The sequence below is a fragment of the Sarcophilus harrisii genome, chromosome 4 (assembly GCF_902635505.1).
Source record: "Sarcophilus harrisii chromosome 4, mSarHar1.11, whole genome shotgun sequence".
Lineage (NCBI taxonomy): Eukaryota > Metazoa > Chordata > Mammalia > Dasyuromorphia > Dasyuridae > Sarcophilus > Sarcophilus harrisii.
The window spans coordinates 102600974-102616214 of NC_045429.1; the positions used below are offsets into that span (position 1 = coordinate 102600974).

Consider the following 15241-nt stretch of genomic DNA (forward strand, 5'->3'; position numbering starts at 1 on the left):
TTGGTGACCTCTAAGGTATCTTCTAGTTCTATATTTATGATGCTTTGAGATTTTGCCAAAATAGCATTTCTAGGAAGTTCAAAAGGAGCAACTAAATACCTAAGCATTCTCCCTCCCTCTCTTCCCCTCCCCCCACTTCTTTCACCATCTTCAAACACACTCAGAGGAAATTAGCACAAGACTCCCTGTCATCGCATGCAGTGACTTGTGAACATGTGCTTAAGTTGTTTCTCCCCCACAACATGAGGTTTGCAGCAGCTCACTGGGGGGCTGTATATTTTTTTTAAAGACTGTGTGTATATGTTAAAGTCATTAGATGGTGGAAAGGAGGGGGGTGGAGAAGGAAAGACCATTATATGGGAAGTGAAGAAAAATGACCTGTCTTCAGGCTGTCAGCAAAGAAAACTCCCCCTTATCAGGGAGGGGGAGGGTGGAAGTAGCTTATGGGGACACCTCTCTGCTCTGGTGGCCAGTGATGGATGGAGGGAGAGCAGAAGGGTGGGGGGGGGGAATAGTGAAAAGAAATGGGGCATGTGGTACATGTGGCTGTAGTGTAGAAGATTTGTGATATTGATAGTAAAAGAGTCACTTGCAAAGGGTAGGAGTACATGAAGGTAGGGAGGGGAGGTGGTATCTTGGGAAACTTGGTCCTAGTCAAACCAGGTGGATGACCCACCTTGTTATACTTGCTCCCATCCCAGGAGGATCAAATACTGGTGAGGGGAGAAGAGGCAGGGCAAGAGCTTCTTGAGTTGGGTTGTGAAGAAATTCCACGAGCAAATCCACCTGAGGCTGGGGATAATACTGGGGGCTTGATTCCTCCTGTGAGGTCATAATAAGGGTCCACCCAAGCTCACAAACTTTGGTGTCTCCTAAAACGCTATCAGGAATTCTGGAATTTTTTAGGCCTTGAACCTGAGAGCTGCTCTTTTTTTTTTTTTTTACTGGACTCTTCCTTATCCCCTTAGGAAAAGGAACTTAGAATCACAGAATATCAGGACCAGAAGAGATCCTCAGGGTCACCTAAGATGAAGATAGATGATGAGGTCCTGAGAAAGATATACTTGTCCAAAGTCACATATGCAACACTGGTGGAGGGGAGTGTTGCTCAGGAGAATTGTGGTTGGATCCCTCTTTCTATTTCTCAGTAAGGAATACCTCTTGTTGACCTTGACCTGAATGAAGGTTATCCATGTTAGATAATGAAGTCACAGAGTCAAGATTCAAACTTGGGTCCTCTGGCTAAATGTATCTAACTCCAAATCAAAGCTTGGCAGTGGGCTTTTATTTCCAAATTTAGGGAAATAATCCAGAGGGTGAGGATGAAAGTCAGATCTCACAGGTGGTCCCAGGGGCCTCTTCTGCCAAAACCTACTGTGAAATGACCTCTAACCTCCTTCTCATACCTTTTCCATCCAGTTCTGGCTCACTTCTTCCTCTCCAGGGAGTGTAAGACAAGAAAGGCAATTTAGGGGTCACTAGGAGGAAAGGTACAAAGGTCAGACTTCAGGGAGGGGATGGGAGTGGAATTTCACCCCTGCTCCAAGGCAAGACCCCTTTCCTTGAAGGTCTCCTTCTCTCCTAGTTCCAACCATCTGCAGACCAGAGTTGAGATGGAGTGAGGGTCTCTGGGAAGGTGGGGAAATTGCAGCATGAGGAACTAATTGTACAAGAAAATGATTAGAGGAAGTCAGGGAAAAACCAGGTCTGAGTCATGAAAATTTGGAGGCCTTGAAAATCATCTAATGATTTTAGATGCAAAACCTGATGTTTAAGAAGGGAGGTGACTTACCCAAACAATCCACAGAATGAATTTGGGGCAGACAGCTTTAGGACCCAGGCCTACAGTCTACTTCACAGGATCCTTTTCTTTACTGATTTTTAACAATTGAGACAGAACCAGAAGCTATTCCAGTCCATTGTTCTGATTTTGCATAAGGGAAAACTAAATCTCAGGGAGAGGCAAAGTTATTAACTCACCCAGTTTAACAGTGATTAAGAAGAGCTCAAACTGGTTTTTGTTTTTGTTTTGTTTTGTTTTTCTTTTTAGAGAATTGGAGTAATTGCCTTGTCCAGATTACACAGCTAGTAAGTGTCTGAGACTGTATTTGAACTCAGGTCCTAACTCCAGGGCAGCTCTACCACCTAGCTATCCCTTAAATTCGTTCTTATGAACTCAGGGCTACCTTAAGGCAGAGACTTTTGCACAGAATACATGTTTAATATATATTCTGAACTGAATCAAACTGAATGAGAAGTGAAACACAATGGAAAAAAATCTTAAAATTTTTGGTTTTGATGGATTTATGGAATGAGCTTGGATAGCAGGACTCCTGGATATGTAAGCCTTCTATTATTCATTCATTCCTTTGTTTCTGCTAGATCTTCCTATCTTGCCCAGGTTGGAAATGAGAAGCCATTCATGGGTAGCTAATGATGGAGTAATGATGGGCTAGGGAACTTTTAGTTGACCTGCTCCATTTTCCAAAATGGTCCACTTTATCCCTTGACCTTTAGACAATCTGGTGTTTATCCCCTTCCTTCCCCATCTGGGTGTTCATCACACTGATGACGTGATACCCAATGAGCTTAGACCACTACAGTTCAGAACTCTAGATCTCAAGAGATCTAGTCTCAGCATCCCAGCTGTTGGGATTACAAGTATGCACTATCGGCCCAGGGTAAAGCTTTTCTTTCCAACATTGCCTTCCATCTACTTGGTGTATACCATGTGTGTACTTATTTGTCTAAGATATTAGAATGTAAGTTTCTTGAGGGCAAGAACTGTTTTTGCTTTTCTCTTTACCCCAAACCTTATTCTAGCGTCTGTCCCATAGTAAATACTTACAAATATTTGCTGATTGATTGGTTTAGTAGAAAGAGCACTGAACTTGGAGTCAGAAGACCTTAGTTCTGAGCCATAATATCTCTAATATATATTATGTGAACCTATAAGTCAATTACCTCCCTAAGTCTCAATTGCTTTTTAATATTTACATAACCCTTAGCAAATATTATTTCATTGTATTCTTACAACCACCCGAGGTGCTATGGTTACCCTTGTTTTACAGATGAGGAAACTGAGGCAGATGTGGGATGAAGTGACTTGCTCGGTATGATATGACTAGGAAATATCTAAGACTGAATTTGAACTTAGGTTCTTCTTGCCTCCAGATCTTATGCTCTAACTATTGTGCCAAGTATCTGCCTCTTTTCCATAAAATAGGAATAGTAAAATTTGCATTACCTAAATGTTGTTATGAGAGAAATATTCTGTTAACCTTAAAGTACTATATAAATTTAAGCTATTAGTACTGGTTTCATGACTTTCCACAACTCACTACATCCCCCAGTGCTTTAGTGTCTATAAAATGAGGTCATTTAATCAGATGATCTCAGGTCCTCTTCGATTCGAACATTTTGAAATTCTAGTTTTAGCCAGAGCTGGGTCACTGGATTGAGCAAAACCTTGGGCTGGCGGTCCAGCCCCTCTGGGCATGTGACCATTAGGCAACTTGGTAACTTACTGTCTTGGGAGAATGGCTGCATTCCTGGCTGGCTGACAGACTGACTGGATTGCCGAAAAGGTCAAGGGGCAGGAATCAGAGAAAGAACAATTGGATTTTATTTTTCAGACCTAGAGTTTGTTCTTCCACATGTGGACTCCAGGCCGGAGACCAGGCCAACCAGCCTCATGACCCAGAACTAAAGCTCTCTCCCCGCTCTGAATTTATTCAGCTTGGGACAGGCGATGAAAGCTCCTCTAAGTTCCCCCTTCTTTCACGAGGGATGAGGTCAGAAGCAAAAAAAGGTCACAGCTGGATTTGCAAATGAGTGGAGGTGGGGAGGGGAGAGGGGCAGCCAACGCAAAGAGTGGGGAAATCACTGTTGACTTATAAACCTGACAGTAATTCATCCTGAGTTAGGACACGGGAGGTAATGAAAGCCCCAGAAATTTCTTTTGCTGTCACTAGAATTTCATTTCACTCTGAAGCTCCCTTTTCTTTCCCTCTTCACGTCCCTGAACAGCTTACAGTTTGGGACAGATGGGCGCTCGAGGTCCAAGAAGCCCTCTTTGAGCCAGCTGACCAGCAGGGCTCCATGTTGGTGAGGTTGGGAAAGAACCGAAGGGGCAGAGATCAGCGAGAAGCCAGATGCCCAGAGCTACACCACCACTCTGCTTGGCCCCAGACTGACTCACAGGGGATCAGTGCCTCTGGGCTGCTCTTGGGTGACTGCAGAAGGGAGAAGATAAAGGTTGTTCTGGGAGGGGAGGGTTTGGATTCTCTCTCCATCACCCCCCTGCTTATCTCCTCCTAGCTGCAGCACAGAGCACTGATGAATCAGGTCCTCTGAAAGCCACCCTGGGAGCCTCTCGCTCCCCCTGACTAGCTGGAAATATTTTGCAAGATTGGGGCGCTTCTAGTTAGGGAAAGCAAACTACTGTGGCCTTCTAGACACACAAGGTTAGAGCTGGAGGGGATCTCACCAGTTCGTTTTACAGATGAGGAAAATGAGAGCTAGCTGGCTGAAGGAAGGTCACACACAGGATTTTAACTCAGATCCTATCAATCTAAATCCAGCGCTGTTTCTACTGGGTTGTCTTGTGTTTCCCTCTGTCTCCAGAGAGGAGTATTCCTGTTTCAGGAGTATTCAGGCAAAGCAGCATAAGAGAGACTGGGGACCAAGGAGAGTGGAGTGGGGGATAGAAGATAGAGTAGCAGGCACCAGGATGGCATTTTTTTTTCTCACTTTAAGGATGTTTTCACTACTTTTTTAGTTACCCACCCCCTGTGGGGCACACCTCCGGAATTTGCTCTCTGAGTCGCCATTAGCTTTCTCCTACCATCCTTTATCCCAGCACAAACCCCATTGCCTTGGAATGATGGGTCTCTTTGGCACAAGGACTGGACATGAAAGAATTCAGGAAGGCGGTGAGATGGGTAAAACTGTGCCATCCATCTAGCTGCCCTGCTGACTCAGATACTGCCCTCAGACCTCATGCCTCTTTGTAAGTGATGAACTATTCAACCTGAATGGGGAGTGGGGAGAGGCTGAGGGTGGGAGGGTGGGAATTCAGGCAGTAGACAAGCAAGCTCGGCAACAAAACATCCCCAAAGAAAGTCAAGAAAGCACTATCAAGACCAACTTAGACAGAGTGGGTGGAGCACCATTAACATCTCTTACTCATTCCCACCCCAGGGCTCCTCAGAGCAGGGGATGAGGCAAGCCCAGTTATCTTGTCTACAGCTTGATGGGATAAGGATGAGATGGGAGATTCCCAGATAGGCTACACCCTTCTCAACCCCACCTCCCATCACACCCAGGGGCCAGGACCTGTCCTACCTGCCCCAGTATCAGGCTCTAGGAGGAAGAGAAACAAAGAGAGTAAGACATACATCCAGCACACCACACATGCTCATGTAGTAGTGACCCAAAGAGGTTTCTGGGAAGAAGAATCTTGAATCTGGCTTCCTGGTGGGCTTTAGCAGTTCCCTCCGGCCTGAGGGGACCAGTAGATGGCTTGGCTAAGAAGGAAAGAACCCCAAAGCCTCTCATAGCATAGTCTGGGCTCCTCAGAGACCCAGAGTCTAATTAAGCCCGTATCTTACAGGTGGAAAGCAAACAAATCCCATATATTTTCCTTTTTCTCTTTTAAGAAACAAAAAAACTAATTCTGCCTCCTGCCCCCCAGGTCTTTTTTTTCCCATATGGAGCTCTTTCCTTTCACACCCCGACTTTGAGGATCAGGTTACTCAGGGTTCAGAGATCCCTAGAAATAGCTTCCCATGAGACATACCCCGGACTGCAGAGTCAGGAAAAAAATTCAGCTCAAAGTAAAACTCCCAGTTCTGAGACTCGGCCTCCCTCAGGCTTTTTTCTAGCTGAGGGAATGAGTGAATGATTGAAGGAGGTCCCCGGGAATCCCAGCTCAGGAGGGAGACCCCTTCCCTGATGCCTTAGTCCCCCATTCCTGAGGACCAAGAAAGAGATCCTGGTGCCGTGCATTCCTCCCCCAGCGCAGCTAGCTGCTATGGTGGAATAAATATCTCTCATGTAGCATATATAGAGATAGCTATAAATATACATATCTACATCTATATATATCTTTTCTTCTAAAGACTTGGCAAGTGTTCCTCTAGAAGCCTTTTCCATGACATAATAGAAAACCAGCCAAGTCATCACTCTGATCTTCCCCACAAATGTAGCTTCTGCTTGACCTTTTTTTTCCCAAAATCCCTTGAACTTCATTCTAATCAGAGAACCCTTTCTCTCCCTTCCATCTCCACACCAGCTCACCATCTCCTCCTCCCCTTTCTGGGAGGAGGCAATCCAGGCCCTGTCTGGAAACATGTACCTTTCCCCTTTCTCCTTTTTTGGGAGGAGGGGGAAGTGGGGGAATGCTCTGACTTTTAGCTCTTGCTGGCAGGGAGAAGGAAGAAGGTCAGAAAGGAGTCTGGGGTGGATGGCCCTTGGGAGCAGATGTGGAGAAGGGAGGTTTGGATTTAGGGGGCCACTGCTGGCCAATGGTGCTGAAGGTATCTGGGTAAAGGAATCTGTTAAGTGTCAGTTTGGCTTTTTAACATAATAACACAACACTCAGTAATCGCTGGGGCATGTGTTTCTGGCAGTTAGCAAAGATGCAGGCAAGCATCTCTCTCTGATGGCCCTTTAGATAAACAGCAGAAACTGTGGGGGAGGGTGTAAGGGGTTGGGAAAGCAACACAGGTAATGACTTTCTGAGGGAGTTATCATTAGACCCAGGTGTTGGGAAGCTTATCTTCATCAGGGCACATCAGCATTTCTTGGAAGGAGGCCCTGGGAAGGAGGATGGTAGTAAAGGATTTTTTTTTTCTCACATCTTCCTCCCCAGACGTTTTTGAGATGTCTGCGGCAGCTCTTGGGTGGGTGAGGGGAGCCACCCAGTTTTTCCTCCTTCAAGATACTAAAGGAGGGAGAGGAAAGTAGATGAGGGAAAGAGCTATTCAGCCCTTCCTTCTTCAAGGTAGAAAGGGATCTAAATCAGAGAGAGGAAGGTGGATATGCAGCAGGCAGAAAGAATTATTATAGAAACGATAAGAATGTGCAATTTAGCAAAAAAAAAAAAAAAAAAAAAATTGGAGGGAGGGAAGGGAGTGAGGGATAGGTACTGGACCTATGATTTCATGTATAGGGACCTTACAGGTGAGGAAACTCCCTCAATCAATGTCGGTAGGCACCTTCTGGGCAACTGATAGTTTTAGAGTGTAGCCTCAGGTAAGTCTCAAGTTAAGTCACTTGTTTAGCAAAAATAATTCCCAAATCATTCCATTTCTGTTCTCTCTTCTTGGCCCATTGCCTTTCTTTTCTCATCTCCTCTTCTTCTTTTTCCTTTTATTTGAGTTATTATTTGCACAACAGAGAAAATAGGCAGGTGTTGCTGGCAGCTGTTTTATGACAGCATCAAAAATGGTCTTCAGAAGATAGAAATAAAGGCAAACATAGCCATGGAAAATACGGGATAAGGGAGTGGAAATGTGCCTCCCCCCCCAACCCTCCCAAGAGAGGCCTCTATATTCTCTTCTCTCTAAGTTTTAATGACATTGATATCTCTGATATCTATCCTAGTTTCTCCCCGCTCCCTCACCCCTACTCCAAGCTGAGGGCGTGAATGACATTTCTCCTACTTCACCTTTTACTTATCTATTTCCTCATCCAGGTCTAGCTGTTAACTGTGGTTTTCCCTCAAAGAACAAAGAAAATTTGTTCTAGGCCTTTTTTATTCTCCCTTTATACTGTTTTGCTTAGTAGTTGTATCACTTTATCAGTTAATGAAATTAAATTTGAATTCAATGAAAATGAATTTGAAAGTAATTTTTTACCCAGCCCTAACCTCTCTCTTGGTCAGGTAGGTGGTGCAGTAGAATGTCAGGACAACTTACTGTGTGACCCTAGGTCAGTCACTTTATCCTGTTTGCCTCAGTTTCCTCATCTGTAAAATGAATAGAGAAGAAAATGGCAAGCCACTTCAGTAGCTTTGCCATGAAAAAACACCAAATGGGAACATGGAGTCAGAAACAAATAAAAAAAAATTAACTTTTCTCTTGAAAAAGTTGTTTGTTATTTACATGTCTCCTCATTGGACATCTAGAACTATATGTTTCATAGACATCTAAACTCAATTTTGTCCAAAATGGAATTGATTACTGTTTCCTCCAAACCCTCCCCTTTTGTTGACTTGTATATTGCTGCTAAAAATATCACCATCTGATCATTCATTATAGGTTTACAACATAGGTGTCATCTTTAACACATTACTCTTATCCAATATGTTTCCAAATTCCAATTTCCTCTTCTTTCCTCATTAGACTGTGAATCCTTGAGGGAAAGGATTGTTTCCATTTTTCTGTGAATCCCAGTGAATAGTTCATTATATATGCTGCTGCTGTTCAGGCATTTCAGTCATGACCATCTCTTTGTGACCCCATTTGGGGTTTTCTTGGTAAACATACTGGAATAATTTGTCATTTCCTTTTCCAGCTCATTTTACAAAAGAGGAAACTGAGATAAACAGAGTTAAGTGCCTTGCCCAAGTCCAACACTCTATTCACTCTAGCCCCTCTATTCACTTATTGCCCCTCATGCTATATAGTAAGTGCTTAATAAATTCTTGACTTGGAGGGGAAGTCATGAAGTTATTTTGGATATTTTGCCTTGAGGGGGAGATGGACAAGATGCCCACCACATCTACATGCAAGTTCTGGTCTTGGAGTCTCCAGCAACTAGCTTACTGTGTCACTTTGGGCAAACGTTTTAACTGTTCTCATCCTTTTTTTCTCTGTCCATCATAAATAGTTGTCTTGGGGATGAATGACTAGGAAATTAAACAAGAGGACTTGGGATCTCTTGAGATGGTTCTTTGCAAACACCAGGGACCAGGAGCATCATGATCATTCTACAGCTGGAAAGATGGTCAGACATGTGAGTAAGAGGGAAAAGTCTCCTTCTTTAGGAGCAGACTGGCTGCCTTCATGGTTCTTAGAGGCTTTCAGGGTTTGGGAGGGAGACAGTGATAGATCCTGACAGATCAGACAGCTAAAAACCCATCGTATCTGAAGCTTTCCTCAGGCCTGTGTATGTTAACTTGACTCTGAGGGGGAAACAACAAATAAACAAGCAAATAGAAAATTCCTTAAACCAAAAGCCTTTCTTAGTGAAAACCCAGGGCCAGAGCCAAATAAAGACACTACATTTCTGTCCCGTTAATCCCTTTGTTGTCTGGACAATGACCAAGGTCTTGCCAGCACCTTGCCCACTTGCATGACAACTATTCTCTTGCCCACTGGGCAGAAAGCCATACCACCTTTAGGGAAGCAACCTGCCAACATAGCATAATAGCTACTCTGTTGTCCTGGGACCTTCTCTCTTCCTGCTGACTTGGGGGGGTCCTTTCCAATCTGCTCTCCTTTAGAATAACTGATGGGCCTTTGGGGGAGGTTAGTAGTGGGTGGATTATAAGGCAGCAAAGAAGCAGGATATACCCAGATGACTTGAACCTGGGGTTTAGTTTTAGAATAGAATGGGAAGTGGAAATAAGCCCAGCTGAAAATATGGGGTTGTTGAAAAGACAGCTGTTGAGTGAAGGGACATATTGATAATAACTCTTTCCATTTATATGAGACTTTATAGTTTGTTTTTAAAGCATTTTTGAATACATTAATTCATTTGATTTTCACAAACATCCCTGTGAAAAAGCCAGGGCGGATACCATTATTTCTCTTTTATAGTTGAGGAGATAGACACTCAAAGAGGCCAAATGAATTGACCAAACTGGTATACATGCCAGAGAAAGGATTCCAGGCCAGGTCTCCTGACCCCTAAAGACTCAATCCAATGGTCTTTCCTCTATATTTGCTCTCTTATATATCCTAGGCAAAAGCCAAAGATATCTGGACCAAATCCCACTAAAGACAGCTGGGAGAAGTAGAAAGAAGAGGATTTTTTGGGGGAGGGTGAGAGGGTGAAACATGTGACTCAAATCCCTTTTCTCTTGGGCCCTAAGATACTAGCATCATCTGTGATCCTCATCCTACTTCCCATTTGAATTCTATTTTATCTCTTTCAAATAGATTTTCCTCACAACTATGGATAGGTTTCCTCCCCATTTTTTTCCTCATAAAGCAATGGAGGCCTTTAAAGAACTTGGCCAAAACCATGAAGAGACAAGCACAGAGATGGGGGATCCAGTTAATCCTAAATCCTTACTCTCTTGCTTCCTAACGCTACTTTATTGAGGCTATTTAATAAGGAGCAGAGGATGGACAGATCTGGAAGGGACCCTAGAGATTATTGAAATCAAGTCCTTTTTTTTACAGAGGAGGAAAGTGAGCCCTAGAGAGGTGAGGGGATATTCAAATCTACATCTTTCTGATTCCAAACTCAATACTTTATCCATTATATCATGGATATATGCTCAAATAGAAATGAGGGCTGCCAAACCATATCCAGGGATCTTTGCTAACACCTATTGACTTAGAAAACCACATGTTACCATTATCTATATTCTACTTAATTTTTATTTATTTTGTTAGATATTCCCCAATTACATTTTAATCTGATTTTGATTGTGTTGAGAGCAACCATGCAGCTTGGGGCAAACATGTTTGACATACGGTACTCTATTTTTTTTTTTTTTTCCGTCACATCCAGTGCTTTGTGACTTTACTTGGGGACTTCTTGGTAAAGATACTAGAGTGGTTTTACTATTTCCTTCTCTAGTTTATTTTATAGATGAGGAAACTGAGGCAAACAGAGTTAAGTGACTTGCTCAGGATCATGTAGGTAGGAAGTGTTTAAGGCTGGATTTGAATTCATGTCTTCCTGACACCAGATTCCAAGTTCTATCTGTTATGCTACTAGCTACCTCTACTCTAAATTATTATTACATCCCACCCAAACTCTATTTCAGTTTGGTGATACCCTAGGGAGCAATGCTTAGATATCACAGGGGCGGTTGGACTTAATGTAGACCATGAGTTGTGTCTCCTTAGAGACAAAGGCGTGGTGTAACTGTGACTGATATATCATATGCACCTCTGGAAATCATCTAAAAAGGCATTTCAATCTTCACTATGGAATGGCCAAAGGGAAAAGCTTGGGTCTGAGCAGACAGCTTTACCTTTCCCCTCTTCTAAACCCTACTCAAGTGCATTTCAAAGTTTTCCCTGTCCATTCCAGCCAATGGTCAAACATTTCTAGTTTTTTCTTGCTGACACTCAGTAGGCATTTAGCATATACCATCAAGTATCATAAGTTATCTTTTTTTGGTATATGTGCCTTCTATTCAGTGGTGTGGTAAGGGTGATCAGAAATGGGTTATTTCGTTGTTGAAACTTAGAAAGGGATGGAGAAAAGTTTAATAATGTAAATTAAACTTAAAAGTGGGATGCATTTTTGGGAAAGCTGGTTGCTAAATATTTGCCCTGCTTATATCCTCTAACAGTAAGTTTCTTTTTTATATGAATCTTTTTATTTTCAAAATATACACATCGATAATTTTTCAATATCAGCCCTTGCAAAATCTTGTGTTCTGATTTTCCTCACACTTCCCCCACTCCCTCCCCAAGATGGCAAGTAGTCTAGTATATGTTAAACATGGCAGAAATATATAACAGTAAATTTCTTGCTAAAAGACAGTGTCATACTTTTCTATCTTTCATGACACACAGCTGTTAATATTCAACAAATACTTATTGACTAAGGTTATATATAAATGTGTGCATATATACAGATCTATATGTTAAGAGATGCTTTTGTATGTGTACATGAATGTATGTACATACAAGCATTTCCTGATGTTAAGGTTCATAGAATCAGAATCTCAGAATTGCAAAGGGACAACCCAATCATCTAGTCCAACTCAAGCTTGAAAAGGAATCTTTTCTATGGGTTTTCCCAAAGTGGCCAATTCCATTTTGTACATTCAGAATTGTCTGGGGATTTTTTTTTTCTCTTAATGTACTCTAATTTGTAATCTCCAACCTTTGTTCCTCCAGAGTCAAGCCAACACATTTAATCACTCTTCAACATGAGTGTCTTAACGAACAATTGAAGACATCCTAATTCACCTAAGTTTGCTCTTCTCCATGATAAATGCCTGTATGTCTTTCAACCAAACTTCATGGATTCTTTTTGTCAGTCTTTTCCTTCTAAAATGTGCTTTCTGGGACTGAACATATTTCCTTGATTTGACAGAGAATAATGAATGAGGTTTTTAACCTTTTTGTGTATCCTTTTGCAGTTGGGTAAAAATATGGACCTTTCTCAGAATAATGATTTTGTTTTGTTGTTGTTGTTGTTGTTGTTGTTTTTGGACACAATCAGGGTTTAGTGACTTGCCCGGTGTTACTTAGGTAGTAAATGTATGAAGCTGAATTTGAACTCAGGTACTCCTGACTTCTAGGCTGATTCTCTATGCATTGCACCATCTAGTTGCCTCCATAATAATGTTTTTAAATGCTTAAAAGATACACAGAATTACAACAGAAACCACTTACACTGGAATACAGTTGCCAAAATATTTTTTTAAAAATTTGTGGACTCCAGGTTTAGAATTCCTGCTACAATTGATATAATGGGATGACCATCTTCTTTATTCTGGACACTAAACTTCTATAAATGTAGCATAAGATGATGTTACCTTATTTTTGATTACCATTACCATGTCATAATTCTGACATATCATTTTTATCTAGTAAATTTCTGAAGGGTTTTTAATATTATCTATTATTCAGGCAAACCTTCCCCATGCTGTACTTGTGTAAAGTGATTATTTGAACCCAAACATTAGTTTACATTTGTCCTTAATGCTTCACTTTATTAGAGGGTCCACCTTTTGGTTTTGATAGTTCAGACCTTTTTGGATTCTAATTCTGTTGGCTAATGTTAGTTTTGGCTAGGAATGTGGCCTGTGTGGTAAATGTTTAACAACTGGATCTTCTAAGAAAACATACTTTAAAGTGTGATCTACAGTATTAACATTTTCTCCATCACTTTCTTAAACCAAGACAATCACCAAAACAATAAATCAAGCTCTGATTTGTAATATTTGCTGATGTCTAAGATGTAAAAATGGTCAAAATGAAAATTTAAAAATTGACTCTCCCTCAAGCTTGCATGAGTTGGTTCTTAGCTCCCCCCAATGCTGCTCATAAGCTTTGTGTCATCAGTAAACTTGATAAGTCTTCATTCAAGTCATGGATAAAAGTCTTGAACCTTACTGGGCTAAAGTCAGAACCTTGGGGCATTTTATGAGACTTCCTTCCTTCCGGGTTGAAGTCTATGTATTAATCACTTCTTTTTGGGTCATTCAAACAATTCTAAATTTTTTCCTAACTGTGCAGTCCTAAGGCACTGAGAAAGAGCGAGGCTGTATGGATTTTTCATCCCAAAAGGTCTCTTAAACTGGTATAGATACCCATCTGTCCCAAGTGGGTAGATTAAGAAGAGTGCCTGGGGGAAAGGAAATTAACTCCAATGGCATTCAGCCCTAGGGTTCTAACTAGATTCTTGACAGCATTTAAAATAGTCATGATTTCATCCAATCAACACAGACCAGCTATCACTCCCAGGGCACTCTTTGATTCTCAGCTGAGCAGAGGTGGAAATAAGGGAGTCTGCTATGTTTCTTCTTCCAAGCTCACCTGATCTCAAGTAGCAGTTGTGGTGTGAGACTGACTCATTGCAGAGATGGTGGGATGGCTGTTTGGAAGTATACAGTTATTCTACATTGAGGAGGGTTAGGGGTGCAGTGCTCCTGTGGTCTGGAAAATTAGCATAAAATTTTTGGCCCTCCATACAAAAGAACAGATTATGTATATTGATGGTATTAAAAAATAAAATGTGTTGAAACTGTCTAATATTATACATATATATTATGCATTTCTGAATTTCCAAACTTTTTTTTTCTGTGTCACCCGCAACTTCTACAAAACTCCCCCTAAATTCCCATTTAATTTCTTAAGCCAATCCGCCATGTATTGATAAGAAACCTTGATAAGAAAAGTGGAAGAGTTAACTGTACTTGGGAATCTCTGCAAATCCATGGAACTCTCTTGGGAAGGGTTCTATATATCTTAGGGGACCCAAATCCTAGACCATGGTGGGATAGGAGATCATTAGAAGGGATGACAATTACAAAAAAAAAAAAAAAAAAAAAAAAAAAATCACCCAGTTAACACCTTATTCCATGTCTCAATCTGACCCTATGCATTTAGATTTTCCCACCCCCAAGAAATTAAACTGGGGGTGTTGGAGAAAATCAGCAAACAGAGAATCTAAGTAAGTAGGAGACACAATGGGGCATAATAGAGAGAATTCTTGGAGTGAGGGATCCGAGTTCAAATTGTGCCTCACACACGGATTAGTTGGGTTAGCCTAGGTAAATTGTTTAACCCCTCTGTGCCAATTTCCTCATCTGTAAAATCGTGGTATGGATCGGATGCCAGAGTACAAAGAAAAACAAAACCTCTCTTGCCTTCAAAGAATTTACATTTTAATGAGGGAAAAAATTTTCAAATAGATACATCCAAGATAAATACAGAATAAAGGATAAGTAATCTTACAGGGGAAAGCTCTAGCATCTGGGGACAGATACCATCCAGCCTGCCACCTAGGAGATACACACAAGATAACAGACCTTTTTCTCCCTGCACTGAATCAAGACAAGCAATTGGAGGCAGTGGCAAAGAGCAGATCTTAATCTGTCCTGTCAGAGACCCAGCCCTTTCCTAAGGAGATGAGAAACTTCATTTAGTTAGGGGAAGAGGGGTGGATTCTCGGACTAAAATCCCCAGCCCTATGCAGCAAAGCTTTAGGACAAATGGGACTCAGAGGCTCAGTACATAGCAGCCCATGGGAAAGGAGCAGCCCAGAAGCTTTTCCAGCGTCCCCATCAATATTTATGGACTGCACTTTTCTCTTCACCCCGTTCTTCCCTTTCGCACATTTATCTCACTTTTCTCTCTCCCTGACAATTTCTCAAGATTGACTAGAGTGGAGGTGGGTGAAGCAATAATGTCCTGCTTGAGCTATGGAACAGCAGAAGGAGCTTCTTAATCGTGCAATGGTAGAAGGACAGGATTTTGCTAAGTTTAGGAGACTCAAAAGACATCATATAGGGCCGGAGGGACGATCCATGTGGGCTACTCCCCATAGCCCCTTAAATTTCAGTCATCTGCAGGTCAGGTCTGTTGGGCACCAA

The 15241-nt window shown here is 41.8% G+C and overlaps 1 protein-coding gene and 1 long non-coding RNA gene across 2 annotated transcripts in view; one reads left to right on the forward strand and one right to left on the reverse strand.

Annotated features, from left to right (window-relative positions):
* The window catches only part of PLXNA2 (plexin A2), a 311446-nt gene that overhangs the window by 219785 nt on the left and 76420 nt on the right, over positions 1-15241 (reverse strand). The gene's annotated exons all lie outside the window — the stretch shown is intronic.
* The window catches only part of LOC116419100, a 111170-nt gene that overhangs the window by 34639 nt on the left and 61290 nt on the right, over positions 1-15241 (forward strand). Inside the window, exon 2 of the long non-coding RNA XR_004229358.1 lies at positions 8836-8961. This is a non-coding gene — a long non-coding RNA (uncharacterized LOC116419100). The remainder of the gene's footprint in view (positions 1-8835; positions 8962-15241) is intronic.